The sequence below is a fragment of the Vicia villosa genome, linkage group LG7 (genome assembly GCF_029867415.1).
Source record: "Vicia villosa cultivar HV-30 ecotype Madison, WI linkage group LG7, Vvil1.0, whole genome shotgun sequence".
NCBI classification, from domain to species: Eukaryota; Viridiplantae; Streptophyta; class Magnoliopsida; order Fabales; family Fabaceae; genus Vicia; species Vicia villosa.
This window is the reverse complement of record NC_081186.1, coordinates 90751881-90767310: the sequence shown is the minus strand read 5'-3', so window position 1 is coordinate 90767310 and position 15430 is coordinate 90751881. Positions and strand designations below refer to the sequence as shown.

The following is a 15430-nucleotide window of genomic DNA, read 5'->3' as shown; positions in this document are numbered from 1 at the left end:
TTAATCTCACTAAGATATTACAACAGCAATGTAGTGAGCTTTGATGAAGATGAAGATTCTGAGTTTAGATTTGAACAGAGTTTCAGCAAGTTTGATATGAGTTGTTTTGGTGCAGAATCGTTAACCTTGCTTCTCATCAGAACTTCATATTTATAGGCGTTGAGAAGATGACCGTTGAATGCATTTAATGCTTTGCGTGTTCCGTACAGCTTTGCATTTAATGTTATACGCTTTTGTCAACTACCTCGAGCCTTGTTCACGCTGTGTCTACTGACGTAGCCTTTAGTAGCTTTAACGTTCCTTTTGTCAGTCAGCGTAGTCTGCCACCTGTACTTCTTTCTGATCTGATGTTTGTGAATATAACGTTTGAATATCATCAGAGTCAAACAGCTTGGTGCATAGCATCTTCTGATCTTCTGATCTTGAAGTGCTTCTGAGCGTGATACCATCTTCTGATCTTCAGTGCTTCTGATCTCATGTTCTTCTGATGCTTCCATAGACCCATGTTCTGATTCTGCTTCGACCATCTTCTGATGTCTTGCCAGACCATGTTCTGATGTTGCATGCTGAACCATTTGAGACACATCTTCTGAGCGCTGAATTATGCGTACTCTTTATATATTTCCTGAAAGGGAAATTGCATTGGATTAGAGTACCATATTATCTTAAGCAAAATTCATATTATTGTTATCATCAAAACTAAGATAATTGATAAGAACAAATCTTGTTCTAACATCCTCATCTCCATCTTCTAACACATCTCCTACTCTCCCTGTGCCAATTTCTGATCCCACCATTCCCCTTAGGAAATCTGCCAGAATTCCCAAAGTTCCCACTTACCTTCAAGATTTCCACTACAATCTGATTGAGAATACAGTCCAATTCAACAATACAGCTGATACTCAGTCTTCTTCCCAAAGTAAGTATCCTCTCTCCAATTTCCTTTCTTATCATAATACATCTCCTGCTCATAATCAATATATTATGCATCTTTCATCCATCCCTAAGCCCAATACCTATGAAGAAGCCATTGGTAACAAGCATTGGAGTGATGCAATCCAATCTGAGTTACAGTCTCTCACAAAGACTAACACTTGGACACTTGTTCCTCTACCCGAACATAAGAGAGCTATTGGATGTAGATGGGTTTTCAAACTCTAGCAACATGTTGATGGCTCTGTAGAGAGATACAAAGCATGATTAGTTGCTAAGGGTTTCACCCAAACTGAAGGATTAGACTACATGGACACTTTCAGTCTTGTTGTTAAAATGACCACCATAAGAGTCTTTCTAGCCATTGCTGCTGTTCATCACTGGCCCTTGTTCCAACTTGATGTCAACACAGCTTTCTTACATGGTGAACTCAATGAATAAGTGTATATGCAACCTCCACCTGGCCTCATACCTCCTCATTCTAATCTTGTTTGCAAGCTTCAAAAATCCCTCTATGGATTGAAGAAGGCTAGCAGACAATGGAACACAAAACTGACTGAGACTCTTTTTCACTCTGGTTACATCCAGTCCAAGTCAGACTATTCTTTGTACAGCAAATCTAATGGTCCTCACTTCACTATCATCCTTGTCTATGTAGATGATTTTGTCTTAGGGGGGACTGATGTTGATGAAATCACTAACATTAAGACCCTACTACATAATAAGTTCAGCATCAAGGATTTAGGTGCCCTTAAATATTTCCTTGGCTTTGAAGTTAGCAGATCCACAGAAGGAATTTCTCTTAGCCAAAGAAAATATACATTGGATTTATTACAAGATGCAGGCCTGACTGGAGCCAAACCTTGTAATACTCCCATGCAACCTCATTTCCAATTACATCAAGAATCTGGTAAGCCTCTTTCAGATCCTACTGAATATAGGAGATTGGTTGGTAGATTGTTGTACCTCACACACTCCAGACTTGAAATTTCCTACACAGTTAGCAAACTTAGATAATTCCTGAGTAATCCTACTGATGAACACATGCTAGCTGGCATTCATGTCCTAAAATATCTCAAAGGCAATCCTGGAAATGGTTTGTTCTTTAGTTCATCATCTGACCTCACACTCAAAGGATTCTTAGATTCAGATTGAGGAGCATGTCCAGATACAAGAAGATCAATAACTAGCATTTTCTTTTTCCCTGGAGATTCCTTGATTAGTTGGAAGAGCAAGAAGCAGACAGTTGTATCCAGGTCATCTTCAGAAGCACAGCATAAAGCATTGGCACAATCCACTTGTGAAGGCCAATGGATCCTGTACTTGCTACAAGATTTTAAAATCAAACATTCTGGACCTTTTGTGATCTATTGTGACAATAAATATGCACTCCATATAGCTGCTAATCATGTGTTTCATGAGAGGACAAAACACATAGAGATCGATTGTCATGTGGTGAGAGATAAAATGCAGGCAGGAATTCTACACTTGCTTCCTATTGCTTCAAAGGATCAAGTAGCAGACATTTTGACAAAATCTCTGCATATTGGACCTTTTAATGTCTTACAAAGCAAGCTTGGAATGCTGAACATCTATTCCAGCTTGAGGGGGGATGTTAAGCATAACAAAGAAGGCATAGAGTAATCACACTTAGTTGTATGAGTAGCTGTTATTACATAGTTTGTTAAGTTAGTTATAGTAGTTAGTTGTGTTGTAACTAACTCAGCTTCACTATATAAGCTTGACACTGTGTATGATTGTAAACTTAGTTGTGAAATAAAAGATTTGCCTTCTTCTTCCTCAATTTAAGCTTTCTGGTTTTCATTCATGGCTACCAAATTGTAGCTTCACAATAATCACAAAAACTTTCAATATGACAAGCTTTGTAATTTTTGAAGATGACACCAATGGAGCATAAAATAGGGATGTTTTTTGTCAAGCCATCAATATTACATTTAAATCAACATGTAGGAAGAGGATGTCAAAGAACCTCTTGTGTTCTTAATATCTTTCGAGGATGAACAATGATGTTAAACTTCTTCAATATAATAAAATTAGAGATGGTAGCATTGGACAACTTTGATGTGTGATTGCCAGCAAGCTTAGCACGAGAAGAAATGTCGGTGATGCAGGTTTTCCAATGAGTATCATTGGCTTCAAATCTCAACAAGTTTATGGCCATCCAAACCTGATGAAAGACATTAATATTGTAAGCCATGACAACAGTGTGAGCTTGAGGAGACCAATCCTTGAGGATCACTACCTTGCAGTCTAATAAATTAGCTATCTTTGATTGTATGCCAAAAGAATCTATAAATCAAGCCTAAATTTTCCTTATAAAGGAGCAGTCAAAGAAAGTATGATTAGAGGTTTCAACTTGAATCTTGCAGAGATCACAAATGGATGGAATTGAAAAGCCTCTTGTGGTCATTATTGTTCTAAGGGAAAATAGACCAAAAAGGACAAGGCATAAGTTTATCAAGAAATATGTAAGCTTGCTTCAAGCCAAGAAGACCATTCTGAGAGCCTGTCCACACAAACATATCATCAATATCCATGACTGGAATGGAGATCTTGGAAACAAGAGATTGCAGACTAAGAAAGACAGTATTGATGTTATCATGTATGGCCCAGTTCTTGTTGTTTACAAAACCACTCACATTTGATGTGAGAGTATTATGATAAATGACGTGAATTTTGAATTTGAGAGCCAAAGGTTCATCTAACAAAGAATCTAGCCAAAAGTTGGTAAAATCACCATTGCCAATCAATCAACGAGTTCAATCTTTAACTGTTCCAAAACAAGCTTTAATGTTGCTCCATAAAGAATATTTGATGTTGTGAGTAATGATTCTATTGTTTCTTCTAACCATATAGGCAAGGAGTCGAGACCAACCATTTTTAGCTTGATAGAAATTACAATAGAAATGCAGGTTAGAAGCTTCATTAAAAGTCTTTAGAGACTTTAAACCACGCTATCCTTTCTTGAGACTTTTGCAACAAGTTTTTTAGGCAACAATAATTCAATTATCAAAGTAACTCACTCATCCAAATTAAATTCTAACATAATATTAATTTATACTTTTATATGTTACAAAAATACCCAATATGTATCAATTCTTATTGATATGTCAATTTAATATGTTATATGTTCTTTTTGAATGACAAAGATTATATATATATATATATATATATATATATATATATATATATATATATATATATATATAAAATAGAGGGAGGGAGATAATTACAATCATAAATATTTAAATTGAACAAACACTAGATTCATCCCAACAAATTCTAACTAAGAATCTAAAGAGACAGCAAAAAGAAAAACAGTTGACTTGAGGAGCCAACAGCCTCACATACAAAACACAACTCCAATGAAAATCTTCCAAGGTAAAACAGCCAAAACCCAACAACATGTACTAGCTAGGAGCACAAAAGTCCTAAAGAATGAAAGAAAAACTCCTCCCGAAAGAGTATGATTTCACTCCGGTCGTTACTACTTCATTATTAAGGTATGGTTCTCCAACCATGCAAAAAAGGATTGAGTGTTTCGAAGACTTACCCAGATACCATTTTCAAGCCAATGCAATACTCATGTCCTCCATGTTGACCACCATATTTGAGAAAACCAAATCATTACAATATTTCTATATAACTAGATTACAACATGTCATACCATCAGAATCCCTCCTCTACTCTTACCTGACCGAGTTTAAGCACCAAATGACTCATACAAAGATAAAACATCCTTATTAATAACAGAATGCCATCCCAACACCTAGATATCTTATACCATAAAGTCAAAGTAAAATTGCAACTGACAAATAAAAGGAAAACCATCTCAAGGGCTCCCCCGTAAAAGCTACACGTCAACCCTATATTCACTAAAAAAACCACTGCCTAGCAAGATTAACCATAAAGGGAACTTATTCCAACTGGCCCAAATAGAAGACAAGGCCCAATTCCTCACAGTAAGAGGAAAACATGAGCACAACTTAGCCTCTAAGAGGGTGTTATAGACTGACACATCAATATAAACACCACTCTTTCCATATTTCCACTACCAACAATCATTACCTTTCAAAAGGCTAACACCTTGTAGACCCTGGAAGAACCGGTCCACAAGATCTAACTCCCTAAAAAAGAAATGTTTCCTCCACTGAAAATTCCATCTCAACTGACTGCCATTAAACTCCACTACCTTTCATAATTTACACCTTTGATTATTATCAATTAGATAAAGACCTTTATAACTCTATTTAAGTAGAATAAGACCCACCCAAGGATCATCCCAAAAATATGTGTCTAAACCATTTCCTATTCTTCTACTAATCCCATTCACAAACCAGTCTAAAGACTCATTACTCTTAGAGCCCAGTAGATAGACCATCTTCCACCAAGAAGAAGCCGAGCGCAGGTTCATGAATCTACCACCCCTCAAAGAAGAAATCACAGAGGCACCATATTTGGTAGACAAAATATCCCTCCATAACCCAATAGATTTGAAAAGCAATCTCCAACGCCATTTACATAGTATGGCTAAATGAGGCATCGAAGTTTGAGAGATCTGGTGTTGAAATGGTAGTATTGCTAAAACTGAAGTCAAACCCTCAAAAGTGGGGCTAGCCAAGGATACCATATCAATCCTCTGAGTGAAAGCAACTGCTGAGGAAACTTGATTTGAGAGATGAGAATGTTGGAGTCAACACCTTGAGAGATTTAAAAAGATTAAACACATTTGGAAACTCGTAATAGACATGTTTAACATGTTAATGCTAATTAATGTATTACATATTAATTTTACATCAAACATATTATTTTATCACCACACTTTTAAAACATTAATATTAAAAAATATATTTTTCAATCGTATTTTAAATATCTGCGAATGGATCTATATTAAACTATAGTTAATTAAATTAGATCATATTTTTTTAGTGAGTAACTAAATCAAACTAAACAAAGAATTATTTTATCTTTAGATCATGTGGTTTTTCTAATTAACTCAATATATTCACATTCCACCACAAAGATCCCTATGTATACCTTTAACATGATCATATGGAATGCAATATTATGTGTTGTTGTCTTGACTTGAAAAGTTGAATGAGCATGTAATAAATACACTAACAGAAATATACAACTAATAATACTAAATGATTTTACTTGCATCCAATTTCTTGATTTCACTCCATGTGTACGATAGTACTTGAATAGTACATATCAGAAATAGAACCTAATGACACTTCTAACAATTTTGTGACATCACCTGCCAACGAATTGGCGAGTCGTATCTAAGGAATATTTTATAGATGCTAATTTATTAATTCATAATAAAGTCCTTGAAATGTTCGGGCTTGTTATGGTTCCTTTTGAGCCTTGGTGTATGTATGCTTTCTTCTTCCTCTTCCCAATTTTCTTGGACATGCTTCTATATTGGTTCCATAACATCCCATTGATCTTCAAAACTCACATTGTCCTCAAGGTGAAAATCTAGATAGATGCTGATGATGTGATGGTATTTTTCCCAAGTTGTATCTTTTGGAATTAAATCGGCCCACTATATCAGCATCTGCTTTTCATAGTCAGTCCCATGAATGTGCCAATCTAACACAGCTAAAGGTCGAATCAAAGGCTAGTTATCGACTACTTCAGGTGGTAATTCAAGCCCCGGTTCAGCATTACCAATACACTATTTCAACAGGGATACATGAAAAACAGGATGTATCCTGCTAGTAGGGGAAAATCTAGTTTAAATGCTACCTCTCATATTGCTTTTATGACATTAAAGGGGTCGTATAAATGCTTGGAGAGTTTATAAACTCTTTTTCTAGCGGCAGAAGTTTGGCAGTAAGACCGCAACTTCACGAAAACCATACCTCCTTCCTTGAATTTATGAGAAATTCGGGTACGGTCAACATTTTGCTTCATGGTTACTTGAGCCTTAATTAATTTGTTCTTCAGCTCTTGTAATACGGCAGCTCGATCCATAAGAATTGTGTCTACAACTTGAATGTGTGAGGTTCCCTCCATATAATCTAATAGAGATGGAGGTTGTCTTCGATACACAATTTGAAAAGGTGTGAAATCTGTGGATGTGTATATTGCGGTGTTGTAATGCCATTATGCCTAATGGAGGTAGCATCCCCATGCGTTTGGCCTGTTGTGAACAAAACACCTCAAATACTGCTTTCAACATTTTGTTGACAATTTCCGTTTGGCCGTCACTCTAAGGGTGATACGCAGTCAACATGCGAAGCTTAGATCCAGTTAAACGAAAAATCTCCTGCCAAAAGTGACTCAAAAAAATAGGATCTCTGTCTGATGCCATACTGTGCAACCTTGTAGGCATGTGTCTTGTTCTTTGAGGTCTGCTTGGGCCTGCATCACCTCTGACTTCTTCTTGTTAAACTTCTTCTCTCCCGACATAGCTTCACCCAAAAACTCTTTAGGTAAATACTTGCCTTCCAACATACTTCTCACCATATTCATGATGGTTTGATTCTTCCTTTCTCCAGTTCCATTCAGTTGTGGAGTGTAGAGTGGCACCACCTTATGCACAATCCTTTTTTTCTCACATAACATGTCGAAGTCTTTCGACACATATTCTCCACCATCATCAATCCTTAGAACTTTGAGCTTTCGCTCCCTTTGCCCTTCGACCATAGATTTTAACTTGGTAAATACCTCTATCACTTCACTTTTCTTCTTGATCAGGTAAGTCCATATTTTTCGATTAAAATCATCTATGAATGTAACAAATTATTTGTTACCTCTATTCCAAGGTCTTCCACCCAAGGTCTTTCATGAGCACACTGCTAAAATGGATGTTTTATAGATTGAAAAATCTTTAGTTTAATGGAAGTTAGTCATTTGTAAATTTTTGTTATATGTTTGGTATTATGTATGCATAATCTGCTTTTAAATATTTTGTTTTATAAAGTTTGACATTCAACTATTTATACTTTGTACAATAAAATTATTGAATAGTCTCACTAAAGTAAAGTAGGACCAGTTAAAAATCAACATGTACATACCAACTTTATGTGGTTTTCATGCTACACATTTCATGATGAATCTATGTCACTATCAGTGATCATTGATGGGTCTTAGTTATGATCAATTTTACGAAAATCACCTTGGTTTTATATATTGGTATGACTAATGGACGATATAATTTGAATATGCTTGAAGTATATAATGACAAAATTTGAGCTCATAAAATCTAACATGTGTGTAAAGTTGCATATGTGAACAGTTGGAGATTGTTATTATTTTGGATCACAAATGTAATATTACATGTGTTAGGATCATTATTTAATTAGTCAAAACTAAAGTGATCTAATTGATATTAAGTCTATGGCTAAGGACATATATGTCATAAAAGATTATTGTGTAGATACATACGTCACTATCTAATTTGATAAGGGGGGCAAATTAAAATATTTAAAACTATATGATCTCATTCGTAGAGATTCAAGAAATCATAAAAAACTCTACAAATCGGAAGGTCACATATCTGAAACCATAAGGATTAGTTTAGAGTTTTGTTCTTGATTTCTATATCGACATAAATCATAAAGTTATGAAGAGATCTAACAACATCAACAACAAAAATACAATAAAACATGGTCACCTACCTATTGAAGAAATTACTATACCAACAGATAGAATCAAACAATCTCGTCAATCCCTAACTAGTCTAAACTACTAATTCGTTCCACTTTTTGAAAAACTACAGAGTCAAAAACTCAGACCATGATCCACAATCACTTGTTCTTGCATCGGATTAACTTAGAACCTTGTAGCCCATAAATTCAAAATAGTCTCACAACACTACAAAAAAAATGTCATATTGTGACACTCATTTATAGTGATGGCTAACTATTTGTCACTAAATATCACTTTTACCTACAGTTTTACTCTATTATTAATATTTGTCACGAAAGACCACTTTTACCTACAGTTTTACTCTATCACTAATATTTGTCACTAAATATTACTTTTACCTACAGCTTTACTCTATCACTATTGTCCTATTAGATAAAAAAACATAAATTAATTTTTACTCATAAAGCAATCAAAATTAACTTTATATTTTAAAAAAATATTACTATTTTCATTAAAAATTATTTTAATTTATCCTCACCATAAAAAATTTTATTTACTACTAAAATATCTTTATATTTAATACATTTTTCCTTTTATTTATATTTATACTCTTTTTCCTTTTATTTGTATAAACTTATTTAAAAAAATAATAATTTTTACAAAAATTAATTATAGATTTTAAAACAATTATTATAGATAAAAAATTATTTTAATTTATTCTCACCATAACAATTTTAACTTATTACTAAATTATCTTTCTATTTAATACCTTTTTCCTTATATATATATATATATATATATATATATATATATATATATATATATATATATATATATATATATGGGGACGACTCAAGTGAGAACACTTGGTTATTATGAGAAATGAGAACAATGAATCACGACCATTAAATTTGATTTTAATGGACTGGATTGGTTTCTCTTTCTAAGATCCTTAATATTTAATGGACTGGATCTTAGAAAGAGAAATCAATCCAGTCCATTAAAATCAAATTTAATGGTCGTGATTCATTGTTCTCATTTCTCATAATAACCAAATGTTCTCACTTGAGTCGTCCCCTATATATATATATATATATATATATATATATATATATATATATATATATATATATATATATATATATATATATTTATACTCTTTTCTCTTTTATTTATATAACTTTATTTAAAAATAAAGTTTAACACCAAAATCGAAAATTGTTTCTCACCCTAAATCGAAAACGTTCTTCACCCCAAAATTAAAAATGTTCTTCACGCTGAAATCGAAAATCGTTCTTCACCTCGAAATCGAGAATCGTTCTTCACACTGAAATCGAGAATCATTTTTCACCCTCAAATTGAAAATGTTCAATCGCTCACACAAATCGTTGACAAAAATGTGAGATTCCCTTTTCATCTTTCATTCACTGTGAGTTTCAGATTCCTTTTTCAATCACAAAAATGGTTTTCCAATTCTGAAACTCATCTATTTTATCTTTCATTTTCATATTCAGGTATAGAGTAAGTTGGGGATTTAGAACCAAAAACTGATCTGAGTTTCATATCTTCAAATTCAGGTGATTTATTGTTTGTCTAATTTTTCAATTAGGTTTGTGATTTATTACTTTAGCACTTTGATGCTTAGAGGATTTCTTGGTGTCATAGAATGGTAAAATTTAGTTACAGCTTTTGGTTTTAGGCAAACGAGTGTGTTTTGTAGCAGTTTTTGGAATCTATTTGCTGGGAGTGCAATTAAGAGAGTTTGTTTTTGAGGTTTTCCTAGGATCAAATTATCAGTTTAGGTTTTAGGTCAAATTGCAAATTAAACAGTACAAGCATGAATACAGTCTTAATGCTTTCAAAAGGTAATCAAGAAAATATTTGGTGATTGCTAAATACTAATATAGTCTATACCACTATTAATCGTTTACATTTGTCAACAAAAGAAAAACTCAATCATTTACATCAATATATTTTTGTTAAGAAGCTGAGCTGGTAGTTAGTTACTGGATTCTCTTTGGATTATAGTGATTGGTGAGATGATTGTAACCAATTTCCCTACTTATAGCCTTGAAGGCATGCATCATGAATAAATAGCCAATTCTGATCAATTGTGATATTCTCTCTCTTTTCCCTCAGCACTAATTCATATCTTTTAATTCTTCTCCCTGAGTAGTTTTTCAGCTTAGCTATTCCTGGTTTAGAATTTGGCTATTACCAGACAGGTATCATTTGGCTGGACAATAGTGTTGGACTATAAGCTGTGTTAAAATTATTGAAAGTCTAAACTCATGAATGGCCTGAACTAAATTTAGCTCAAGCTTAGGTAATTTTAAACCTATCTGTGGAAAGTGTTTGGCACATGAACAGATCAAAACAAAGCTGATTTTACCTTATTTTATTTAACTTTGTCAACCAAACACTAGAACACAATCATAGTGTCTATTTCTTAAGGTGGTGGAGGGTGCGACCCTCCAAGGGCATACCCTGAATATAAGAGAAACCATTTACTATATTTACGCTGTGTTTGGACATGACAGGCAATTGAAGCAGCAATTGAACTCAATCTTAAAACAGTAGAAGCAGGAGCTCAGGGTGAACATAAGATTGAGCGTGGGTATCTTCCTGTGACAACATATAGCTGCCATTACCTTGTTGATGAAGAATTTAGCGTGGGTATTCTTCTTATCTCCAAGGTTTCTTCCACAAAATCCAACTCTGCAATCGTGCTTCTGTGAGTTCTTACTAAACAATGAATGAAACAAAGCAAAGTTGTTACCTATATTACATTGTGCCCTTTTATCATTTGACTCAGAATTGTGAGTAATAATCAATTTTAACCACCCAATTGTGCATTTTTGTATCACCCCACTTTTTTTTTTCAATAAAGTTTTAATCTTTATCATTAGTAATTATGAAATTTGGGTTTAGCTAATTTTGAAGTGTAGAATCCACTTTTTTGTGTTTTCTGTTTATTGTATTTTGTTGGAAAGTGATCAGTGATTCCAACAAACTAGTGTTTACTCATAAACTGTGTTATTGGGTTTGGAGTTGCTTTTTGGACAAACAATCTGCTTTCTCTAGATGATGTTAAGTTCATGTTCATATTCAACATTTGAGTTTGGAATTGATTGTAGGACAAACAATCTGAATTCGTTCCGTTTATCGTTGAGGGACGTGATGTTGGATTCATTCACAATCGGTAAATTTTACTCCATTTCTCTATTTTTCATGTTTGATGCTTGTGTGATCTTTTCTTATGTTTGGTTGTTCATGAATGTTTCTTTGGTTAAACTTTGAATTTGTTAAGGTTTGTTGAACATTTGCGAGGCTTCAACGACGTGTTTGTTTTTCCCGAAGGCGAAGGCCCCTTTGGTTGTCATGTTACATTGCATCCGTTACTGAAGACGGATGAAGAAAGAACCAGCGCGGTTGGTTATGTAATCAAGCATTTGGGAGAGGAGCACATTCCAGGTATACGAAACGAGGTATTAGCCATTTTATAGGTTTAGAATATGATAGATTTCATCATTCTTTGCTATTGGATGCTTTTCTAATACTTAACTAACAAACCTACATTTGTTGTCTATCTTTTTCCAGCTATACCCTGTGAAATCCTCGTTTAGCGCGTCGGCTTTCTTCTCATTAGAACGTGCTGCTGCTCCTTATTTTGGCATAAAGGTACTACTTCGTTGTCAAATTAAAAATGACAATCTAACTTGCATATATTTTACGGATAAGTTCTGTCTGCCTAGTCAGCTCTTAATGGCAACTCGTTGCAGCCCCGGAGCAGAATCACCATACTGTTCCCACCAAAGCCCTGCATGTCACAAGCAATTAGTTTGAAGAATAAATAACAATTAACCCAAATGAAACAAAACGGATGGAGTACTATTTAAAACTTACATGGTGCAACTGTGTTTCTTGCTTCCTTTGCTAGGCTACAACCGAACATTCTGTGTGCCTTTGTAAACGTATAGATTTGATTGGTCATGTCGCGCCTCATATCTGGTACAGGAAGCAACTTCTCGAGAACATTATAGAAGTCTTCTTTTATAGACGAGAGAAATTTGATTTGTTTGTTAACTATATCTAAGAATGTCTTGCATTTATTCTCATCCATTATGTCGTATGTTCTGATAGATTCTTTGGCCCTAATCATTAGTTCATATATCGAACCTACCGTTGGTTTCCCTTCGGATACTTCTCTTAACACCTTCAAAGCTGTTGTGACAGTGACACTGAGGAAGAAGTTTGGGTTACTGGAGTCTGGAACTGAGTGCAGTCACATGCAACTTGGGTTTGTTTAAGGATGTTAATGACTTTAAGTTATTTCTTTAATTGGAAATAAGTTTTTTATATAAGTTATAATTTTCACGGTTGCTCATATAATTGGAATCTAGTGACATGATATGGTTTTTGCAACTTGGGTGTTATAAGCAAGTTTAATCATAGATTTTATGGAAAACAATTAAAGTTGTATTTGGTTAGGGTATTTTTATGTGATAAAGTTTGAAGTTTTGTGGATTTCACAGTGATGTTGTTTTTATGATTTAAGTACTAGAATGCAAATTTTGAAAGGTGTGCTAACTAGGAGAGTTGAGAAACCCTTGTTTTTTACACTTGTTATTATTTTGATACTAATTGATTTATGAGAAAGCTTGATGATAAAAATTACACATTGTTTGTCAACACTGATTTATGTGTTTGATTTTTCAATGTTTCTGCTTCTGTGTAAATCAGATTTGACTTGGTTATAACTGTGAATGGAAAGAAGGAGAAAATTGCTTCAGGTTTGCTCAATCCATTTCTTTCTCACTTGAAAGCGGCTCAAGATCAAATGGACAAGGGTGGTTATTCAATTGTTCTTGAGCCGGATGATGGAAGTGATTCCACATGGTTTACCAAAGGAACTCTTGAAAGGTTTGACTTTTAATGTTTCGGTTTATTGATATGTTTGGTATAGCTTTAAAAACATTATCATTTGTATTATCGCATGATTTTGAATAATATTTTTGAAGAGCTTGGTGGACTAATCGTCATGGTTTTATAGGTTTGTACGCTTTGTAAACACTCCTGAGATATTGGAATGTGTGTATACTACAGAAGCTGAAATCTTACAAATCGAAGAGGCAATTGCAATTCAAGGAAATAACTCGATAGGGATTAGCACTGTAAGTAAAATATTAAGCATTATTGTATGATTGATTGTCTTCACTTTAAAGACTGTTTCGGTTTCAAATTATCATTGAGAGCCACTAACTCATGTTCTACAAATTTGTGCTCTGCTAAGATTTTCAAGATTTAAATTTACAACAGAACTTGCTACTATACACAGGCAGGAAGACTCAACATGATACGAACGAGGAGAAAGCGATTGTACTTGAGTTGATTTGATAACAGATGGATTGTGTCTGGGAAGGAAGAATATAATGGTGAGTTGATTTTATTTTATTACTGTGTAGATCGGTTTTTGTTTTGGATCTGTTTGAAGTTATTTGAGTTTTGTTTTCTCCCTTTAAACTTTGTCACTCGGCTTCTACTGCTTCGATGAGTATATGCTTTTTTTTTGTTGAGAATTTTCATTTATGAATGAGTCACTGGTAGTTAGATTTAAGTAAAACCTAACTGGTTTACCATTCATGGATTACGCGAGATTGGAAGTGCTCATAAGTTAGATCAATTTATTCGAACTCAAAATATCATACAATTCCAAAACTAACTTTTTTCTATTAGTAGATTTTATACTTGATCCTGGAAATTAACATTAACTGTAAATTCCAACATTTGTATGTAGAAAAAGATGATATACGTTCAAATTTTGATGCTAGTATGCAATACATATACTACTAACTGCTAATACATGTGTATATTATTGCAGGCTAGATTTTGGGTCTCCTTTGATTCCTGCTTAAAATATGGGGACCCAATTCTTAACTGCACTAATTTTTTTCCTGGCTATTGGTTACCTCCTTGTAATTGATTTTTCTGTTGTGTGTTACCAAAACTAATTCATTGAAGGATATCTTGTTGGCCAAAGGAGTGCTTTCTTGAATTTACCTTGCAATTTATTTGTTCTATATTGAAGTTACAATTTTGGACTATACTCGAAACATCTTGTTGTGTTGATTAATTTGAACTAATTCATTTTGATTTGATAACATCTCATTGGTTGCAGGTATTTGAAGTACCTGACAAACAAGTATTTGAAAAATTTGAATAGCTTGAATTTGAATATAAACTAAGTTGTATCCTTCTGTAAAAGATGTGTGATATTGTGTGATATTGTTATGCATAGTTTATTTAGTTTTGTTTGCATATTGATCATTATTTATTTATTATTTCAGGAAAAATTTAGATGCAGATACATGGAAGTGAAGATAGCAGGACTTTCAAAGTTATGGATACATCAACATACAAATATAAGAAAAGGATTTTTATTTTATTTTATTTTATGTGAAAATTCAAATATAGAAAATAATAATATGGAGTTGGATATATACTAAGATGTTAAGGGTATGATTTATTTTGTAATTAGTTTTTATCAATATTATATGAAATCAATCTTTCTATATTGAACTATTTGACTTTATTTAATAGAAAATGGTATAATAGTTTAATTTTAGTTATTTAGCTTTGTCATGGTTCAAAATGTAATGGAAAATATTTTAAATGAGTAACTTTTATTTAAATAGTAATATTTCTCAATTATATTAAAAATTGAATTTATAAATTTATTATATTTTTATATAATAAAAATTATATTATTTGTAGTTCTAGTGACAGCTAAAAGAAAACAATCCGTAGCTAGAGTTTCTATTATTTGTAATACTAGCATAGTATATAGTGACACTGTAGGAAAAAACTTAACCGT

At 33.3% G+C, this 15430-nt stretch overlaps 1 long non-coding RNA gene across 7 annotated transcripts; it reads left to right on the top strand.

Annotated features, from left to right (window-relative positions):
- Positions 1-9774: 9774 nt before the first annotated feature.
- LOC131615769 (uncharacterized) lies at positions 9775-15227 on the top strand. 7 transcript variants are annotated; one of them, XR_009287938.1, is made up of 10 exons: positions 9775-9955; positions 10071-10133; positions 11097-11290; positions 11694-11758; positions 11867-12030; positions 12157-12237; positions 13300-13479; positions 13610-13730; positions 13895-13991; positions 14904-15227. It is a non-coding gene; the product is annotated as an uncharacterized LOC131615769 (long non-coding RNA). The 7 variants fall into 7 exon arrangements; XR_009287934.1 differs by having other exon boundaries at positions 11867-12044; XR_009287939.1 differs by having other exon boundaries at positions 11097-11232; positions 11867-12044; positions 12157-13479.
- Positions 15228-15430: the final 203 nt, after the last annotated feature.